Genomic DNA, 19343 nt, shown 5'->3' with positions numbered 1-19343 from the left:
TGCGACACCAAACTCCCAAATTTGCTGTTACTAACCAAAGACAATCTTGGCAAATAGTAAACCCTCATCCTGTGCGCACTATTATGCTCATCAATGACTCATGCGAGGCGATTACCGATTCTGAATGCGCTGAAACTTTTAATTCCGCATTTGCAAGAGTTTTCACGAAAGAAACCGAAAAGAATGTTTCTTTGCCTTTGTTCAATATTGCAGGTCACATGCCATGCATCACATTTTGTGCTGACGGAATTTAATCCATGATCCAGAAGACTAAGCCATCATCTTCATTTGGCATTGATGAAATGAACTTTAAACTTCTAAGAAACACAACATCAATGGCTGCATCATACTTGTCCTTACTGTTCTCACAGTCACTCTCTTCAGGAAACATGCCGGGTGACTGCAAAGTGGGAAAGGTCGTTCCAGACTAGAAAACAAGTAACATGAATTCTCCATTAAATTCTCGACCCATCTCACTAACAAGCGTGACGTGCAAAATCATGGAACATGTCATCTATTCTTAAATCATTCCATTCTTGGACAGTAATCACATTTAAAACAAGGTTTTTCGTAAACGCTTCTCTTGCGAAACTCAATTAGCACTTTCCGTTCATGACTTGCATACTAACCTTGACATCAATGTACAAACTGACGCAGTCTTTTTGGATTTTACAAAGGCATTGATAAGATATCCCACCGACATTTGCTACTAAAACATCAACTGCTGAACTTGGACCCTAACGTTGTAATCTGGATAAAGGAATTTTTGTCTAATCGCACACAAATGATTTTAGTCAACAATAACCTATCAAGTCCCCTCTCAGTAACTTCTGGCTTGCCCCAAGGATCTGGTCTTGGTCCCGTGTTGTTTTAATATATATTAATCATTTACCTCAGTGTGTTTCCTGTAATATACGCATGTTTGCAGACGACTGCGTCATCTACCACTCTATCAGTAACTCCTCTTGCCATACTGCTTTTAAAAATGATCTTAATAGTGTTTTAGAATGGTGCAGCAATTCGCTGATGACCCATAACGCCAACAAATGTAAATTCGTGTTCTTCTCCCGCCGTCACAGCCCTTTCTTCTTCCCTTATACAATTATTAACACCACCATTAGAACCAATACAATCCTATAAATATCTAGGTGTAACCCTATCTCACGATTTGTCTTGGCGCGCACATGTCCCTAGCATTATCTCCGCAGCTAACAAAACCTTAGGTTTTCTAAAACAATCTACGGAACGTCCCACCAGATATAAAATTACTAGCATACAAGCCACTTGTCAGGCCGAACTGGAATACGCGTCAGCGATCTGAAAACTGCATCAAGCATATCTCACGGACGCATAGAATCACTTCATAATCGTGCTGTTAGATTCATTTATACCTCATACTCATACAACGTCAGCGTTTCATCTCTGAAATCAAAATACGGCTTCTAAATGCTTTCATATCGACGTCACATTTCCAGTCTTCTCCCTCTACCACAAGTTCTTCTTTTCTTCCCTTAATGAAGGGCCTTACATCACAGCAGCAGCACGCATATCTCATCGCACCAGCCGTCCACTTCAAGTAGCGCGCCCACGTGCCTGGACAACCACCTTCACAGCCTCCTTTTCTTCCATGCCGCCTCAGTCTGGAACGGCCTTCCCACCAACATCACTACTACCACTTGTCCATCTCCGTTCACAGAACTTGTAACCAACCATCTTGTTAAAAAATTATTTCTCACTATGTTTTTTCGCTATTTTATAAAAACCCACATTTATGTAATGTCCCTGCTGGGAACCTTTAGGGTAATAAACTAAACTGAAACTGAACTGAACCTATAGCGATTCCAAAACAGCAGTTAGGGCTTTTCAGAAGGGGTGCATCGCCAAGCAAGCAGCTCGTCTTCTTAGCGTCTCGAATTCATATGCTCTCACGCATGATTCGATTCACTGGTTTCCCGCTCACGTAGGGTTGGTCGAGGGTGCTCCCCCAAACCTCAATGAGTCTGCTCACGCGGCTGCGCGCCACCTCACCGACCGCTCTTCCATTGTAAGGAGCGCCGACTCCCCTCCCCCATACGGCCACAGGCACGCTGCCGCTACTCACAACGAGGTAATGAAATTCTTCTACATGTCTAGAAGGGTCTGTCCATCCCCTCACCCCAGGATGAATAGGGCGCAAGCCGTTTCTCTCAGACTCTTACAGACCAGCACATATCCGTGCCAGTCCGTTCTACACGACGTTTACCCCGACGTATATCACGACGACGCCTGCCCGTCCTGCGGGCAGACCTCCACTCTAGCACACACGATCTGCGAGTTCCAGTCGACATACCTCAAGTCCAGCAAGGAGGAGTGGGACTCGCTTCTGCGTAGTCCCGCTCTAGGAAAGCAAATACTGGCTTTCCGGCGTGCCCGTGACCGGGCCAGTGGGCTAGACCTGCCGGTCCCGACGTGGGACTAACCGGATGCGCGACGAGTTCGCGTCGTCGCCGGATCTGCAATAAAGTTCTTTCACTTACTCACAAGACACGTGGTCGACGAAACGTCAGTAAAAACGCGCAGCGTTTATGGAATCCTAAACGAAACTTCCGCGGTATTTTGCGTTTAGCCGCTGAACTAAAAGCTTTCGTCCAACGTCGTTTGGATGAGATCGCTTAATGCCTGATTTGGCGCCAAGTTGCTGCCCACGTGACTAGAGTGCGAAACAAAATGTTCGCTTACTACCAGGTATTCTCACCATCACCCCATGTACAAACGCAGCACCTATTACGTGTGCCTGCATATATCTGTTGAGGTGGCTTCTAATTTCTTATATAAAACCTTTGGGATTGTGGCATATTATAAAAAGTAACAAAAAAGAAAATGAAATGTAGGCACCTTGTTAGCATCACTAGCATCGTTACATCCTTGTCACGAGAATAAAATGATTCGTCCAATGCGAACAAAAAAAAATAATGGCAATCGTATTGGTTCCTATAGCCTTCACCTAAAGACCCATCGAATGGCACGGGATGGCTGCTAGCTCGTTTTCGAGCTTTCAAGGAGCCTTGAAGAGCACTTATGTTGTGCAAAGGCCTCCTGGTCAAAACACGAGACACAAAGGAGCAGAAAACGAGAAAGTGCGATAAAAACCAACAGGACCCAACAAGGCGCATCAAAAAGTACACGATTTGACAAAATGAGACAAAGTAAAATTTTACAAAATACACTTCAATTTTTTGTTGTTCAATAATAACACTGAAACGAAAACTACGCTGGTATCTACAAAGATGCAGGATTACTGCTTATGCTCATCAGACTACTACGAAAGCTATGTAAGGGGTGTTCGAACACAGTGCAAGAGCCTTACCAGAGGGTGGCTGCAAAATGTGACCTTGTTGCCTTTTTGGCCGGGCCACTAATGGCGCTCTCCAGCGACGTTGGCCAATTTCGGGGCAAGAAAGCTTTTTTTCCCTTCGAACTTAACCTGCTCTGGGATAAAAGAAACAGAAGCGGTGGGAACGTGTTCTCGCTTCTCGGGCCGTTGGGTGAAGCGGTTGCGGAGCGTATAGTTTATGGCGGCGTACAATGTTGAGCTCTTGATCTGTGGCCCGCCAGTATGCTGCGCAGACAGATCCTCGTTGTTATTTTGCGTTCAACGCCTGGCGACCGTTATCACCCCAACTCCGTACTATTTCGTCTTTCCGGCCCCACTCCATTCGCTCCTTTGTCCCAGCCCATCAAGCTTTTCCGTCCCATGTGTTTCCTTCCTGAACCGCGAAAGACGCTCGTTTGTCATGGCACTTTAGCTGCCGATGTGCGTACAACCATAGCGTCTTTGTACAACCAACCCTGACACGCACTTTACCATTTCCACCTTCCGCTCTCTCCAGCTCTGCCTGCGACCCAGCGACGCAAGGTCATATTGTTGTGTCGTCGTGGTCTGTCCTAATTCAATATGACAGACCATGGTTCTCTTGATCTCAAGGTACACGGCCTCCCCCCCCCCCCCCCTCTATGAACCTGCGGTAACGAGGTGTCCACGTGACGCGACTGTGGTACCTAGAGCTACGGGTATTAGAATCCGTCTGCGGTAAAAAAGAAGTCAACATGCGTATTCAACTATAGGTAAGTTAGTTTCGTCTGGTTTTTATTTTCGCCCCCTCTTCATCTTTCTTTTGTTTTACAGCGAAGCTGTTAGCCTCTCGGTGGTCGAAATTTTTCGTGTCCGTCCGTTAGCAGAAATGATCTCTGCAGTGGCTGCAGTGGATAATCTGCAGTGGCTCATACGCTCGTAACCAAGCAAATGATGATGAACCAAAATGTACTGGGCCCGAAATAAATCGGTGGTGCACGCAGGCACCAGACGGGGTGGTTTCCTAGTTACAGGACCGATATGTTTCCAGCAGCTCCTGGCTCCTGTCCGTCAGTGCGAGCTGAATCGGTAGGGCGAGGCTGGATAACAAGGTCTCCCATCGCTCAAGGGGTTCGCGATGCAAGCAAAAATGCAATCACTCATACTCCCGTAAGACAGAGGATATAAGCACTCAGCAAAGTGAAGTGAAAGGTCCATACATTCTTTGGAATCACGCATACAACATACAGAACAGTATACGTTTCAATAAAGAACAAGCTCCAAACAATAATCCGAACAACATAATTGTTGATAAGGCGCTCCTGAATATAATGCGAAGCACGCAGGGTTCCCTGCATACGTTTCCCGGTAAAGATTACTGTTTCGCAAGGCGACGGCTGCTTGCGACGAGAAGAGTGACTTCCCTAGCCTTTCCTATGTAAAAAAACCAGCCTAGCAATTGATTTCAATGCTCTTGCAGCACCACTATGGGTGGTGGCGTGCTGTAAAAATTGCCATTACTCCCATTACTACCATTACTGTAAATTACCATTACTATCATTACTCTCAAGCAATAAAACATTGCATACTCCCATCAGCCGTTGTAGTGCTGATTTCAACAGCTTCGACGGACATCCACTTTCGCAGGGCTGGGATGGCGAGTCAGTTTTTTTTCCTCCCAACACTGGGTCTGTTTTATACAGGGTATTAGCACTGCGTGTTTGGCGAGCTGTTCTCAATTGTTGGCCTCCCTTTCCCGGAACGAAAGGCTGTTATTTTGAAGGGAAGTCGAGCGAGTCATCAGACTGAAGATGCGAGTGGTTTTCGAAAGGTGCCGCACTACAATTCGTCTGTCATCCTGTCGGTCGGTTAGCACGCATTGGCTGGACACTCTCAACAGTACAACAACTCGGCGCCCATGGCGTCGCGCGGATGCACCCTCCACAATAGATGAAAGAGTAAAAGGAGAACGATGGCATATACATTACTGTAAAATAAAAATTGACTCGCCATCCCGGCTTGTACCAACAACTGCATGTTTGTTCAACGGGAATGCTTATACCGGGTGTTTCAGCGAACACTTTCAAAATTTTTTGAAGGTTGTCTGTGGCAGATGGCTCAATTCCACTTTATGGGCCGGTCTAATCGAAGCAGCGGACACTACTCGCACAATAAATTGAAATGCAAAGTCGGCTAATTAACAATAATCCACTAGTTAAGTATCTAGCTAATTATCTTAGGACCTATACTGAAATTTACAAATTCTAGCAGTGGGCTTCGCAAGGCGGATCCACCTGGAACGAATTCTCAGAACGACGCCAGTTTCGAGATATAAATTCCTGAACTTTGCGGGGAAATGCATTGGCGTTCCAGGTACTTGTGGTCTTCAGTGCATGAGAGGTCGTTTTGTTAACAAATTAACTGCAATGCCAATGCATTTCTCCGCAAAGTTCAGGAATTTATATATCGAAACTGGTGTCGTCCTCAGAATTCGTTCCAAGTGGATCCGCCTTGCGAACTCAACGGCTAGAATTTAATTGTAAAGTGCAATATGGGCCATAATGTAATTAGTTAAAACTTAATTAGTGAAATCTTATTAATTAGTCGATATTGCATCTCAATATTTTGTGCAAGTATTGTCCGCCGCTTCGAGTGGACCGGCTCATGAACTAGAATTGTGATGTCTGCCACAGGCAACTCTTAAAGATTTGTGAAAGTGTTCGCTGAAACATCCTGCATATGACTAGAGACTAAAGTACATGCCAAGACAAATTGCAAATGTAGATTAAGAAAGCCAACTGATAACAAAAAAGAAGAGGAAACACGGTAAAGAGGGCATATTTAAAGACATATGTTTTGAAGCATCAACAACAAGAACAGTACTTAAAAACAAAACGCACAAATGCCAGGTTAAACAATAAAGTCATCAGTTCAACAATCATCAGTTCACTCTAGGTTACACACGCATTATTTTGGTAGCCGAATTGCTTGGCCGCAAGTGTTAAGGAACTATTTTAATTTGTTGATATGAAATGCTGCAATTATTTTTCTTGTTAGTTTGTACGACGTCGTGAGAGGACAACAGTATGATTGAGAATGGGATTACAGCCGCATAAGCTACAATGCTAGACAAGTGGTAAAGCCATCCAGACCGAGAGAGTGAGCGGTTATGCTCCTTCAATCTCGTGCTCATACGTCGCCCACACTGTGAACATACACCATGCCGAAATATAACAATATCATAGATACCAAACCTAGATTGCACAATACGTACTTGGACACGTGCTTTGCTTAGAATCCAGTGTGTACTGTTTTATGGCATATCGGGTTGCCTTTTCTGGCCTATACTCTTGTTTACTAGAGAAAAAATTTGGCCGAGCTGTTGTGGTGCAGAAACAACCACATCTAACAGAAATCTGGGGCGCTATAAAGTAAATCTATTCCAAACATTTCTATTCCAAACATTTTGCCTGTCTGTCACGCAGCGTCAAGAAAACGGCGATAGCTCCCCATCTGATATGATGCGTACTCACTGATTATGCATGATTTGACCAAACAAAAGAAAAATAGTTATTTCTGATTTGACGCCTTTTCGCCATAAGCGCTCGGCTATTGATCATAAGTTTTCTGGCTGCACCCACTTCACCTTGCTGTCATGCGAAGTCACAAAACCGCAAATCCTCACCGCGCAAAAGTGACGTGTACGCATTAAAGATGCATTAATATGCCGAAAAAAATTGAATTTTCTTCTGAATAGCCGCGGGCTGCTCCGTTAAGAAAGGAATTAAAGATGGCTGCCGCCGATCACTCAGGCAATGGTTATAGTCGCACTTTCCGGGGAGCATGGGTTTATTTGCGTATAATCAAATGTTTTGCGTGGCCGTGTAGCGTTTTTGAGCACTTTCGGCACGTTTATAACTTCGTTCTGCAACCTCTTCTTTGCTGAGGATCCGTTTTAGCGTCATTCTTAAGCTTACTTTGCATGCCGCCGCGATTTTCGACAAGCCATCGCAAGCTGAGTAAGGGAAAGCGGACCAACCGCCGACGTCGGCACCACCCCCTTCATCAGGTTATCGACTTTTGGTGCAGTGGCTCGACTTCATCAAATTCCTTTCCACTTGAGCGTGCTACTTGCCTCTTGTCAGCCAATTAGATAAGACAAGACGCTAGGGGTAAGCAGTGTTATTCGTTTTTCAAGCAAACAAAAGTGACCTGCGATGAACGAGGAGAGCGTTTGATTGGTCTGTGACCGCCGGAAGCTTGCGTCAGCGGTTACGCAAGTTTGACGTCAGGAGATTGGAATGAAAACGCATTGGAATAGTTTTACGTTATACGGCCCCTGACTGCGACATCCGACGTCAGTCGCTACAGGAAGCAAAAGAAATTGCTCAAAGTGTACAGCAGAATATTTTAGCATGGTTTGAAACTGACAAACTTGTTTTAAACTCCAAAAGTACTAACTATGTAGTATTCACTTCTAATCGAAAAGTTACCCCTACTAAATGCAACTTGTACATTGGAGACATACCGATCCAATAAAGTAGTAGTCATAAATATGTAGGGATGTCTCGACTCGTCGCTACACTGGGCTGCATATATTGAACAAGCAACATAAAATTGCTCTTGAGTTATTTCTTTTATTCACTTTATTTAGAGATACTGTCAGCCCTTACACAGGGCTATTAAAGGAATGGAACAGAATTGTAGTTAGCATTCTTGAAAACAATGACATCAGATATTTTGTATTCAAATCTAATCAGTGAACTGAAAAAGTAATAGCACCAAATAACAAATTAGCAAATTGTTAGCAAAGAAGCACACCAGTTCCCCTATAGGGAAAAAAAAAGCTCATATTAGCAGTTACAAATCAGTGCATCAGCTATGTGTTTTATGAAGGAATCAACTGATGAGGATGAGACGGATTCTTCAGACAGAAAATTCCATTCACTCAAAGCTCCTGGGAAGAAGCTATACTTAAAACAGTCAGTACGAACGACAGGAGTATAAATAAACATTGAATGGCGATGCTTAGAGGTCTCACTGCGAAGAATGTCAAAATAGTCCGCATATTTTATATGAACATGATGATGAATAATAAGATAGATATTTCAACCTTTCGTATTTAGTCCTAGCCTGTAATGTAGGTTGTCCTGCAAGGTCACACAGTTGAGAAGGGGAGTCCGACCGCCGGTAATTATTGAATATGAATCTGACAGCTGGACGCTGGATGTTTTCGATTTTTGATATGTTTGTGGCAGAGAAAGAATCCCAGACAACTTTTGCATATCCAATTACTGGCCTAAAAAGTGTTTTACACACTAAACATTTTGTTTCTTGTGTCGCAAAGGGAAAATTACACCTGAGACACCAGAAGGACTTGCTTGCCTTAGAACCCATATAATCTATGTGATCGGTCCATTGAATATCTTTTGAGAAAATCAAGCCGAGGTACCTATGCTGCTCCACTCTTAAGTTCATAATTATCAATGTAGTAAGAGTTGTGTTAAAGATTTTTCTATCGAGAGACTATTATAACTACAATTTTTAGTGGATTCAGCTCGATTTGCCATTCATCATAGCATTTATTTAGCTTCTGCAAGTTTCTATCTAGTTTTTCCTGGTCAGCTACTGTTTGTACTTTATTGTATATAGCGCAGTCATCTGCAAATAGCCTGATGGGAACGTCTATATTCTTCGGCAGGTCGTTAATAAATAAAAGAAATCAAAGGGGGCCCAGAACACTACCTTGGGGTAACCCTGACTTAACAAATGAAACTCGAGATTTCGTGTCTCTAATCTCAACACATTGCTTGCGAGAACGGAAAGAAGATGAGAACCGATTTGTAATGGTAGCATTATTAAAGATTAACTCGATTTTTCGTAGCAATCTTCGGTGAGACACTTTATCGAATGCCTTTGAGAAATCCATGAAGATCATATTTGTCTATCCACGAAAGTTAATGGTTTCCTAAAGATGGTGTACTAATTCGATGAGCTGAGATGTAGTAGACAAGTCTTGTCGAAAGCCGTATTGACAACCAGATAATAATTTGTGCTCATTTATATAGCTTGTAAGATGTTTCGAGATAATATGTTCAAGCACGTTGAGCAAGCATGAGTAATTGAGACAGGGCGATAATTTGCTAAATTGTCTTGACTGCCGCTTTTCAGTATAGGAATCACTTTAGCTCGCTTCCAAACGTTGGGGAAAGAACCGATACGAAGCGAAGACCGAAAAAAATAATGTGAGATATTTTGAACTCCATTCGGCGTGCCGGCACAGAAACTCATTTGGGATGCCATCGGGTCCGGGGCTTTTCCTTAGGTTCAAATTTAGCAAGAGGTTGAGCACACTTCGTTCGGAAATTTCGACGTCTGTAATAGGCAGCCTGTCAAACGGAGTGAACACAGAAACAAAGTATCCGTTGAAACTCTCAGTGGCTGGACACTTCATTGATTGTGCCGTGGAGCGAGCATTCGACGATGGGTTTATATATCTAAAAAATTTGTCAATTGCTTCTCTCAGAAATCTCGGGATTGTGCTGCCCAAGAACTTTTGTTTGGATGGTTTCACAAGTTGCTTCAGTTCCTTGCCGAGATGTCGAATAGTGGATCGAAGCTGAGTGTTAGGATTATTCTTACAGTTCTTACGTTTCCGTTTTAGTTGTCTCTTTATGTGTATTATTTCTCTAGTTATCCTTATTGTTATACCTTATTAAAGGTGCACAAACATTTCCGTCATCAAACAGTATGTCTGGTTTATTTCAGTAATTTTCATTGCCATTAACCATATTGTTTAGAATAATGAGGTTTCTCCTACGACTCATATCAAAATTCAGAAACGTACGGTGAGAATAATAGCATCGGCCACTAAGGACACGCCCGCTGCAGTTTTTTGCAGTCAAATGTAATACCACTTTTTCAAGCTCCCGACTACATCACAGCTATGCTAATCGGCACAATACTAACCACTAACAGGCCTGACCTCCGATTAATATTTATCCCACCTACAAGGGATACTAGGCAGGTTGAACATTAAAAATTAAACTTGCCGAAAACCTATAATGTACATGACCAACATTTCCTATTTGTTGGTGCAACTATCTCGAATGAAATACCCAGTTTCAATAGAAAACTTGCCATTATACTTCCATCATTAAAACATCACTTTATTTTTTATTTTTTTTTATTTATTTACAGAATACTGCAAGCCAGCTTGTCACCCAGGCAGGAGGGAATACATTCATACAGTAATGTAATTAAATACGTTCAAAGAAAAGAAGTGCATATGAAATATGAAATACATTGAATCATATGAGATACATTGAAGGATGATATAAATACATAAAAAACACATTCTACAAGCATACAATGCAAGGGATTGAATTGAAAGGAGAGAAATATTTACAGTGCCAGTTTACACTGGTTTTACACAGTTTACACAGGTTTTCTTTTTTCATGCTAACACGCATGAAAGTACTCATGCGATCACACGTTTATTTGAAATGCAGTTTTTCAATGGCATGTAATATGTTATTGAACAGGAATACATCGGTCGGCAGAGAGTTCAAATCATTTATTGTACTAGGAAAGAAGGAATATTTAAAGCAATTTGTACGCGCGAAAATAGGGGTTATCTTGTCAGGGTGATAATTTCTGGTAGCTCTAGCTGGTAGAGGCTGGAGACAGGGTGAATGACCAAGTTGTAGTTCCCTTTTCCAAAGGCGGAAAAGCAATGTTAGGCGTGCTACCTTTCTTCGGGATTCTAGGGTGGCAATATTATTTTCATTAATCAATTGAGAGGGGGAGTCATAACGTCCATAACAATTGTATATGTAGCGGACGGCAAGCCTGTTTATCTTTTCCAGTTTTAAAATATTTTTTTCGTGAATGGGTCCCAGGCAACGCCAGCACATTCTAATCGCGTGCTTACGAGTGTGTTGAATGCCAATTGTTTCACGGATGGAGGAGAATGTTTCAGCTTGTGTCTCAGTAGGACGAGTTTACGTGGAGCAGACGCACAACCATTATCAATGTGTTGCGACCAGGTTAGACGATTGTTGATGGTTACACCCAAATATTTATAGGAGTCTGTTTCAGAGACCGCGGATTGATTAATAGTGTATTGGTATGTCAGAGGGTGTTTTTTGTCGGTAATGCGCATAAAAACCGTTTTTTCTTCATTAAGTTGCATTTCCCAGGTGTCGCACCAGTCAGAAATCGCAGTAAGACATTTTTTCAGGATCACTTGATCATTGGCATCTTTAATCTCTTTGTAAAGTAAGCAGTCATCCGCAAACAATTTATTACTCACATTATCGTCTATGCATGCTGTTATGTCATTATTATATATACTAGGAAAAGTAGCGGTCCGAGCACGCTTCCCTGCGGCACTCCCGAATTTACGGGGAGACATCCAGAGTAATGGCCCTCAAAATCGACGAATTGTCTGCGCATGCTCAAATATGCACAGATACAGTTTATAATGTTAGGTGGAAACCCATAGTTGCTTAGTTTTGTTATCAAACCAAAATGAGAGACCCTATTGAAGGCTTTGCTGAAATCGAGGAATATATCATCAACCTGGCCGGCTTTAGCAAGAACGGAGGCAAAAGCGTAGACGCTAGAGAGAAGCTGAGTAGTGGTAGACAGCCCCTTACGAAAACCGTGTAGGCAAGGGGACAGAATACCACGTTTCTCAAGAATTTCCGTCCTGTAATTTGAGATAATATGCTCGAAAACACCTATATAAGACTACCGAGTTTTGCTTCTTGCTTTGGATTGTAACTTATGCGGACTTTATATTATGGATCAAAAACGAGTCAGAAAGTATAAGGATTGAGATTATACTGTCAGCGATATTTATTGCACTATGCCGGAATAAAGTGTTTTTTGTTGTTTCTTCTTTTACAATACGATCTCCTTTGTGTAACTACTTGACTTACAATTCCTCTTGCAACCCGATTCTTGGAAAACGCCTCTTTATGCGTAGGTGCCACAGCAGAGGATGATCATAATCGTCATTATAATAACAAGCATCATCATCTAACGACCAAAGCACCAGTGTGCACAGCCAATCAACCGCACGTCTGCTGGCATATTGTTCTAGCTAGCGAACCGGAGCTCACGCTGACATCCGTGCTTTTTCTTCTCATTTCCCACTGCCGCTTTCTGAAATATACCGTTCAAAAAGACGCGACACTCTTCGTGAGAACACGACTGCGGACTGTATCAGATTGGCCTTCCTTCTTGTTTGGGCGAATGCAGCCCACGTCAGCGTATTGCTACGTTCAGGCTCCGGTAGTATATATTGAAAACCGTGCGTTTTCCGTATCAATCGTGTTTGTAGCACTACTAATGGTAAGCACTGCGGGTCCTACGCAATCACTTCGTAATTATGAAGACTCACTCAAAATGCACAGAGACATTGCTTGTTCTTTTTAGTAAGTTCTGCAGGGTGTTCCAACGAAATATAGCTTCGATATATTTATCGGCAGGAAATTATACTTCGTGGCGGTAGGAGATGTGGAATCTGAGCGTGCCGAGAATAGCTCTCTGTGCCAGTTTTTGCTCGCGAAACACCGCAGTCACCAGATAATTGTAGGGTGTAACCAGCCAGCCGCTACTACTGCGAAAGTAGTATTATTTCCCTTCTACGACGTTTAACACTCACTTATCTAATTTATTTTGTTGACACTGTTTGTCTCTTGTCAGCGATTACTTTTCATATTCCTGGCAGCACCTATACGTTCGACCATTCCGCTTCCCTTAATCCGTGAAGGGGAACATTCGGTATTTCACTTCATTCGTTCTTTTTCGAGAACAAAACTTTCTGAGAAACGACACCTCATCTCTTTTGAAGACTCTGCCATAACATTCTCTTTGTTTTCTCAGCCTTATGATATGAAAAAGACTCCATCGCCTGGAGCTGCTTGATAAAGGCATTAACTTAATTTGACATGCTGACACTCACGATATGCAGTACATCTTATGGACGAAGTCACTTCTTCTTACGTGTTTTGTTTCTCCTTTTTGCGCCAAGACACTTCCCCACTCTACAAGCTAAGTGCTCGTCCTTGACCTTCAAAACGATGCTCCTAGCTTTTCCTCCGGGAAGGCGGCAATGTCCAATCACTTCCTCTCGGAAGAGTCGCTAAATTGCCTGAAGACACCATTTGCAGTGACAGGGCGTGCACAAAAGCAACGGAACCATACGCGATGCCAGCTACTAGCCTTTTCTACCGGTAATAATGTACTCCGGCAATCTACGAGGAGAAGCACTCCGTGGGCAGGAAAAAAAGTAAGGCATACTGTTTATTTTGCAGCGTAAGATTAGGTGCTGACGTAGACTACAAAGCAAGAAATACCTGACGTTATCGTCGAAGGAAGTTAACCCAAGCACTTACTCAGGTGTAGTGAAAGCACTCATGCTTCTGTCGGCTTCAATATATTTGCTCAAGTTCCTCTTGAGAGTCATGCAGTCACCAAAATCACTCGACGCCAGTCATGAGGATATCACATTTTTCGTTTGCATTTTGCTCAACCCTGGTACACTGAAATAACATTTCGGTGTTTGTAAACGTTCTGACGGAGTTTATCAATGCTCCCACATAGAATGCAAGCGCATTTGCCTAAGAGCTCCTGAAAAGACACCCCGCAAATATTTAAGCGACGTTCTGCACACAGCGAGACACGAGGGACATGCACTGCGTTTGTCATGCGAATAGCTATAGCCGCATTTTCTTTGCACATAGGGCTTCGGCACTGCTTGCGCAATGTCGTAGGCTACATACTTCCCTGCAATACTTAATTTCAAAAGTGCATCGCCAATGCAGTGCAGTGATACGGTTTATTCAAAGCTTCGAAAACAAGGGCATAGCACTGGGCTTTTAGGAAAGCTTTGAAACACCGCTCTAGTTGCAAAATTCAGGCCTAGTCGCCTTTGAAGTGTAACTACAAACCCGTCGTCGTTTCTACTCAGAGGCACCCCTATGGAACAGATAAAATAAACAAACAAATAAAGGAGTTAAAATTTCTCGGAATTCCTTTTGCGACGGACAAGGTTCCGTCAGTATTTCTGCTTCGTTTACCTCGAGGATAGAGCCTAGGATCCGGCAGATCCGGTCGCATTTACCTGCACAATAATAAAGTGATGAAAGGAACAAGAGACCCGCTGCGCAACAGCTCGGCAGTATCCGTGAAATACGAAGCATATACGACTAAGCTTACGTAGCTACCGAAGTGTGCACTTATACATGCTTTCTCAACCAGCTCGCTTCCGTCTTTTTTGAGAGTCGTTCCCGCTTATGCGTCTGTTCTTTCAATTTATTTTGAAATTATTCACCTTTTCTTTAAATCTTTTCTTATCTTCTATTATTTTTGTTTGTATATTTCATTCAAATCATCACGTACCGAACTCACAAAGCTATTCGTTCGCATAGGCACCTTGCCATTGCTTGGCTGCCTTCACTACTAATATGACTAGCATCAGGAATGGTTGGCATTTCCTCTTAGAAGAATTCTAGCGTAAGAGATCTTTGTTTTTGTGAATACATACCCTGGAGTCAAAGTCGAGGTTTCTCGAGGCTAACGTTTCCAGCTCCCAAGTATCTTTTTTTTCAGTCTACGCTGTGTAGTGTTCCCAATTCGCTGCTTGAAGTTAAGGCGCATATCGTATTACGGGGTTGAGACTCTCGGCCGCTCAAGCCATTCCCTATCACAAAACAGGAAATACATCGCCGCGTAGAATCTATAAGGCGATATTCTACTCAGTTGTTCGTTGTTTATACTTATATATGCCCACACATATATTTATATATACCATACAGTTATATCCCGGGTCAAGAGAAACGTTCTTCCAACTCTGAAGCTTTGTTTCTGAGAAATACATGGGGGACCTTTTGTAGCTTCATGCTACAGTCGGTAGGATGACAATTGTTCTCTTTCATGAACATTCCTCCACCTCACGGGCTTTCGCAGAACTGATTTTCCCTATTACAGCATAAGTTGTTGTGGCCTCATTCCAATAGCCGTTTCGGCTGGCGATGCTGTCCCGTCGCAGCTATCGCCAGAAATGAGCTAGAAATACCCATTACCCGCCGGGACCGAACTCGGGCACTCTACGCGGGAGTCAGCTAATCTACCACTGCGCCATGCCAGCGCTTTCTAGCTGCTTCAGAAACATGCCCTCAACACGCGTCCTAGTGCGCGAGGAGTCACGCGATGCGAGGTGGACGCCGCTTAGCGTCGATACGACCACACTTTACATTGCAGTTGCATATTATTGGACCAGGTGGCATGCCATGTAACAGCTGCATAGGTAGCGGTACAAGGTAGACAGATAAGTTTTGAGGAAAAAAAGGAAGGTTAAAGAGATGTATACAAAAATGCTAAAATGAAATGTATGTATAGCATACCTGGTTAACCCAAGCAGGCTAGATGACTATTAGTCACCGCCCCGTACCAAAAGGGATGCAATAAGTCGTCATCATCACACTCCACAGGATCTTATGGTGACACAGGTCAAGGTATGTGACATGTGCGCAGCGTGGTCTCGATACCTGCGTTTACTCTTCAGTACACGTTATGGAGCCTCCTCGCAAGTTATGAACCACTGCTGAAGAAGCGGATCGTACATCTACATACGCGCCTGCAACCAGGCAACATCGGGCTCAGCAGACCACTGTGTACAAGTCGCGAGTCGGCGTAGACTGCGGGCGGACAGTTGAGTTCGTTCTCAGGAAAACGGCGCAAAGAGACTTCGCCGCGAAGGCCCTCTAGTGCGTACTGCCGAAATTGGAACAACTATGGAGCCATTTCTCCGCTTACACTGTGAGTGTGCTGCGTGTGCCGAGCAGGCCTCTGAATTTTCAGGTCTTGTTTGTTTTTAATGTCTCTCCATGAAGTTTGCAAGATATACTGTATTCATAAGTATATATGCTTCTGCTCAGAGGCAAATTCAAGGTGGGGGGGGGGAAGTGGGCGAGGGGCGAGGAATTGCTAACGTCATGCTAAATTATGTGAGTGCAAAAGTGACTCCAGGTCTTGTGGGTAGCCAGGGCACTAGCCCCCCCCCCCCCTACAGCTCCCCCCTCCCCACCTCACCTCTGGATCAGACAGTGCTTCTTTACGGTTCGTCCTGGAAAGAAATAATGGCATAGCCCGTTGCTTTACAACAACCTGCACCTAAACATCCGCCAACGTTTTACTTCATTCTGCAACGCGATAGAGGCCCTGCTGCATTCGCGGTGGAAGCGGCTCTGGACGGCAGGTCAGCTATTGTGCGACCGCTCTCTTCGTACGTTTCGCCTTGCACAAAGGAGGAGGAGGTAAAAGAAAAGTAGAAGGCAGGGAGGTTAACCAGAATAACGTCCGGTTGGCTACCCTACACCGGGGGTATGGGAAAGGGGAAAACAAAGATAACAGGGAGAGAGAGGAGGGAAGGAAAGAAGGAAATTGCGGGAAGTTTGCTGACGCGTGCGGTTTTACAGGAATTGCAATAATAGTCACAGATGGTCGCACAAACCCGTCGTCCTTAAGAAACACAAAAGCGTCTTCACCGCTTTATCGGCCGACGGGCGATGGGGGCGGTGTTCCAGCAGCACCTGCACAGAAAGCGGCCGATTGTCCAGTTTTCGGAAAGCTTTGGCAAGTTCTTGTCTCTCTAGGGCATATCTTGGACAATGGCACAGCAGGTGGTCGATGTTTTCTTCGGTGCCACAGACCTTGCATGCTACACTGTCAGTCACTCCAATTAATGTAGAGTATGCCTTCGTGAAGGCAACTCCTAACCAAAGGTGACAGAGAAGCGTAGTTTCACGTCGAGGAAGTCCGAGTGGAGGTCGGAGTTGCAGGGAGGGGTTTAGTCGATGCAGTCGTGTAAGGCGTAAGTGTGGCGAGTTCCACTCGGTCACTGTGAGACTGCGTGCCAGGTGTTGAAGCTGCCTTGCGGAATTGGAACGCTGTGCTCTTCTTGATGTTCTGTGCGAGCAGCGTTATCGGCGGAATCATTGCCACTGATTCCACAGTGGCCAGGTACCCATTGAAAAACGAACTCGTGGCCTTTTTGTTGGACATCACGGTAACGTTTCACGACTTCGTATGTCAATTGGTCATGACATCCGTGTCGGAGAACTGACTGCGTGCACTGTAGTGCCGGTTTTGAATCACAGAACACAGCCCATTTTCTAGGTCTTTCAGAATCAATGATTTCCAGTGCTCGACGCAGGGCCGTTAGTTCTGCCGCCGTTGAGCTCGTGACATGAGATGTCTTGAACCGCAGTGTCATTCCTCGCGCTGGTATAACCACGGCACCACCAGAACTGCACGACGTAGTCGATCCATCGGTATAGATGTGCACGTGGTTGCTGTATTTTTCATGCAGAAGAAGTAAGCTCAGCTGTTTTAGAGCAGGGGCCGGTAGATCTGTCTTCTTCTGTAGTCCTGGAATCATTATATGTACTTGTGGACGGCTCAAACACCACGGAGGAAACGCTGGTACGGCCGCAGGTGCGTACCCTGAAGTAAACGACGCACGATGTGCACTGACAATACCGCTAAACGTCGAGCAGGGCCTTGCAGCCTTGCACAAAAATGAATACTTGCTTCAAGGCGCTCTACTGATTTTGCCGAAACTTTCTTCGGTACTTGCGAGGGTTGGCGCATAGCTGCCCTATTTGCAAAGTATGTCTTCGTAAACTTAAGCTATTTATTACAAAAAAAGAGACAATGGAGGCTGCTCCTGGGAAAAAGTTATTTGGCGGAAGTAGGGCGATATGCGCTAATTTTGCTGTTAGCGTTAGCGAAACAATTAAATCGCAAATTAACGTAACGATCACGGAAATTAAAGGCAACAATTTCATAATTTGTCACGTGTTATCGTAGGTCTGCCGTTATGAATTTGAAGGTCATTGCGATTTGTCGAGATATATTCCGAATAAAAATTTCAGGGCACGAGATTTAATATAATTGAAAAGGCGTATACAAGTACATTCACACATATTCTTGGAACCACCCCGACCTTTGAATTCATGAACTCGACCAACTCCTGAAGCAGCTTCACGCTGAAGGCTATATATGCGTTACTGAAGCTGCTGACGTCCTCGAGCCCACACGAAATACTTTCAGTACGTCACCTGCTGGATTGCGTACCACTGGATTGTGTACACGCTTTACCGCGTTTGTTATCTCTTCTTTTTTTGCGATTGCAATTATATGGACACTCCAGGCGCATTTTGGCCGTCACCGTCGCCGTGATGTTCCGTATAAAGCCCAAGGCGATAACACCTTCGCCTTGCGCCGTATTCTGTATGAACGAGTGAAACCACGCGAGGCGAGCTGACGGTCTTGGCTAAATCTGGCTCGCGCGAAGAAAGAAAACCGAGAGCAAACGCGAAGTCTTCCGTCGCACGAAAGGCCGTGGGGGGATGGTATGGAGGGAGGGGGGGGCGGCGTTGTGCTTCGACAGCAAGTGAACATTTCGCGACCGGGCGCCAGGGCAACTGACGATCGCGGCTCGATATCGCGCACCATATATGGAGGAAAGTGAGGAGAGAGCGCGGGAGGGAAGCGTGGGGGCTTCGACTTCGCCAACAAGGGATTTTAATGCCAGGCACTCAAGCAGGGGGCATCCAACCCAGAACAATAAAGGCAAAAATATCATGAAACAAATAGAAGCACTCGGCATGACACTTCTAACAGACCCTGCAGGCAACAAGAGCAGGGAATAGTATCTGCGCGAACACAAGTCCGGACCTAACAACAACTAAAAATTGTCCAAATGCGGAGTGGTGCAACACCTTCGAAAATCTAGGAAGTGACCATTGCATTATAAGCACCACAATCCGCACAGCTCAAATCCGCAAACAAATAGGTACAGCTAAAATAACAAATAACAAACAGAGAATCGCTTAAAGAACAAACCATGGACATAAATGACTTAGATAATTGGTTTGAACGCATACGAAATATATAGCAGAAACATACCAAAACCATCACCAGGACGGACAAAACA

At 44.2% G+C, this 19343-nt stretch overlaps 1 long non-coding RNA gene across 1 annotated transcript in view; it reads right to left on the bottom strand.

The window, feature by feature from the left end:
* Positions 1-359: 359 nt before the first annotated feature.
* LOC142587268 (uncharacterized) overlaps positions 360-19343 on the bottom strand; it is a 43504-nt gene continuing 24520 nt past the window's right edge. Inside the window, exons 2-3 of the long non-coding RNA XR_012829422.1 lie at positions 2330-2492; positions 360-427 (exon numbers count right to left, since the gene is read on the bottom strand). This is a non-coding gene — a long non-coding RNA (uncharacterized LOC142587268). The remainder of the gene's footprint in view (positions 428-2329; positions 2493-19343) is intronic.

Source organism: Dermacentor variabilis, chromosome 7 (assembly GCF_050947875.1).
Source record: "Dermacentor variabilis isolate Ectoservices chromosome 7, ASM5094787v1, whole genome shotgun sequence".
In the NCBI taxonomy this organism is placed as follows: Eukaryota; Metazoa; Arthropoda; class Arachnida; order Ixodida; family Ixodidae; genus Dermacentor; species Dermacentor variabilis.
The sequence above is the reverse complement of the archived record's forward strand: the minus strand, read 5'-3'. Positions and strand labels throughout refer to the sequence as shown.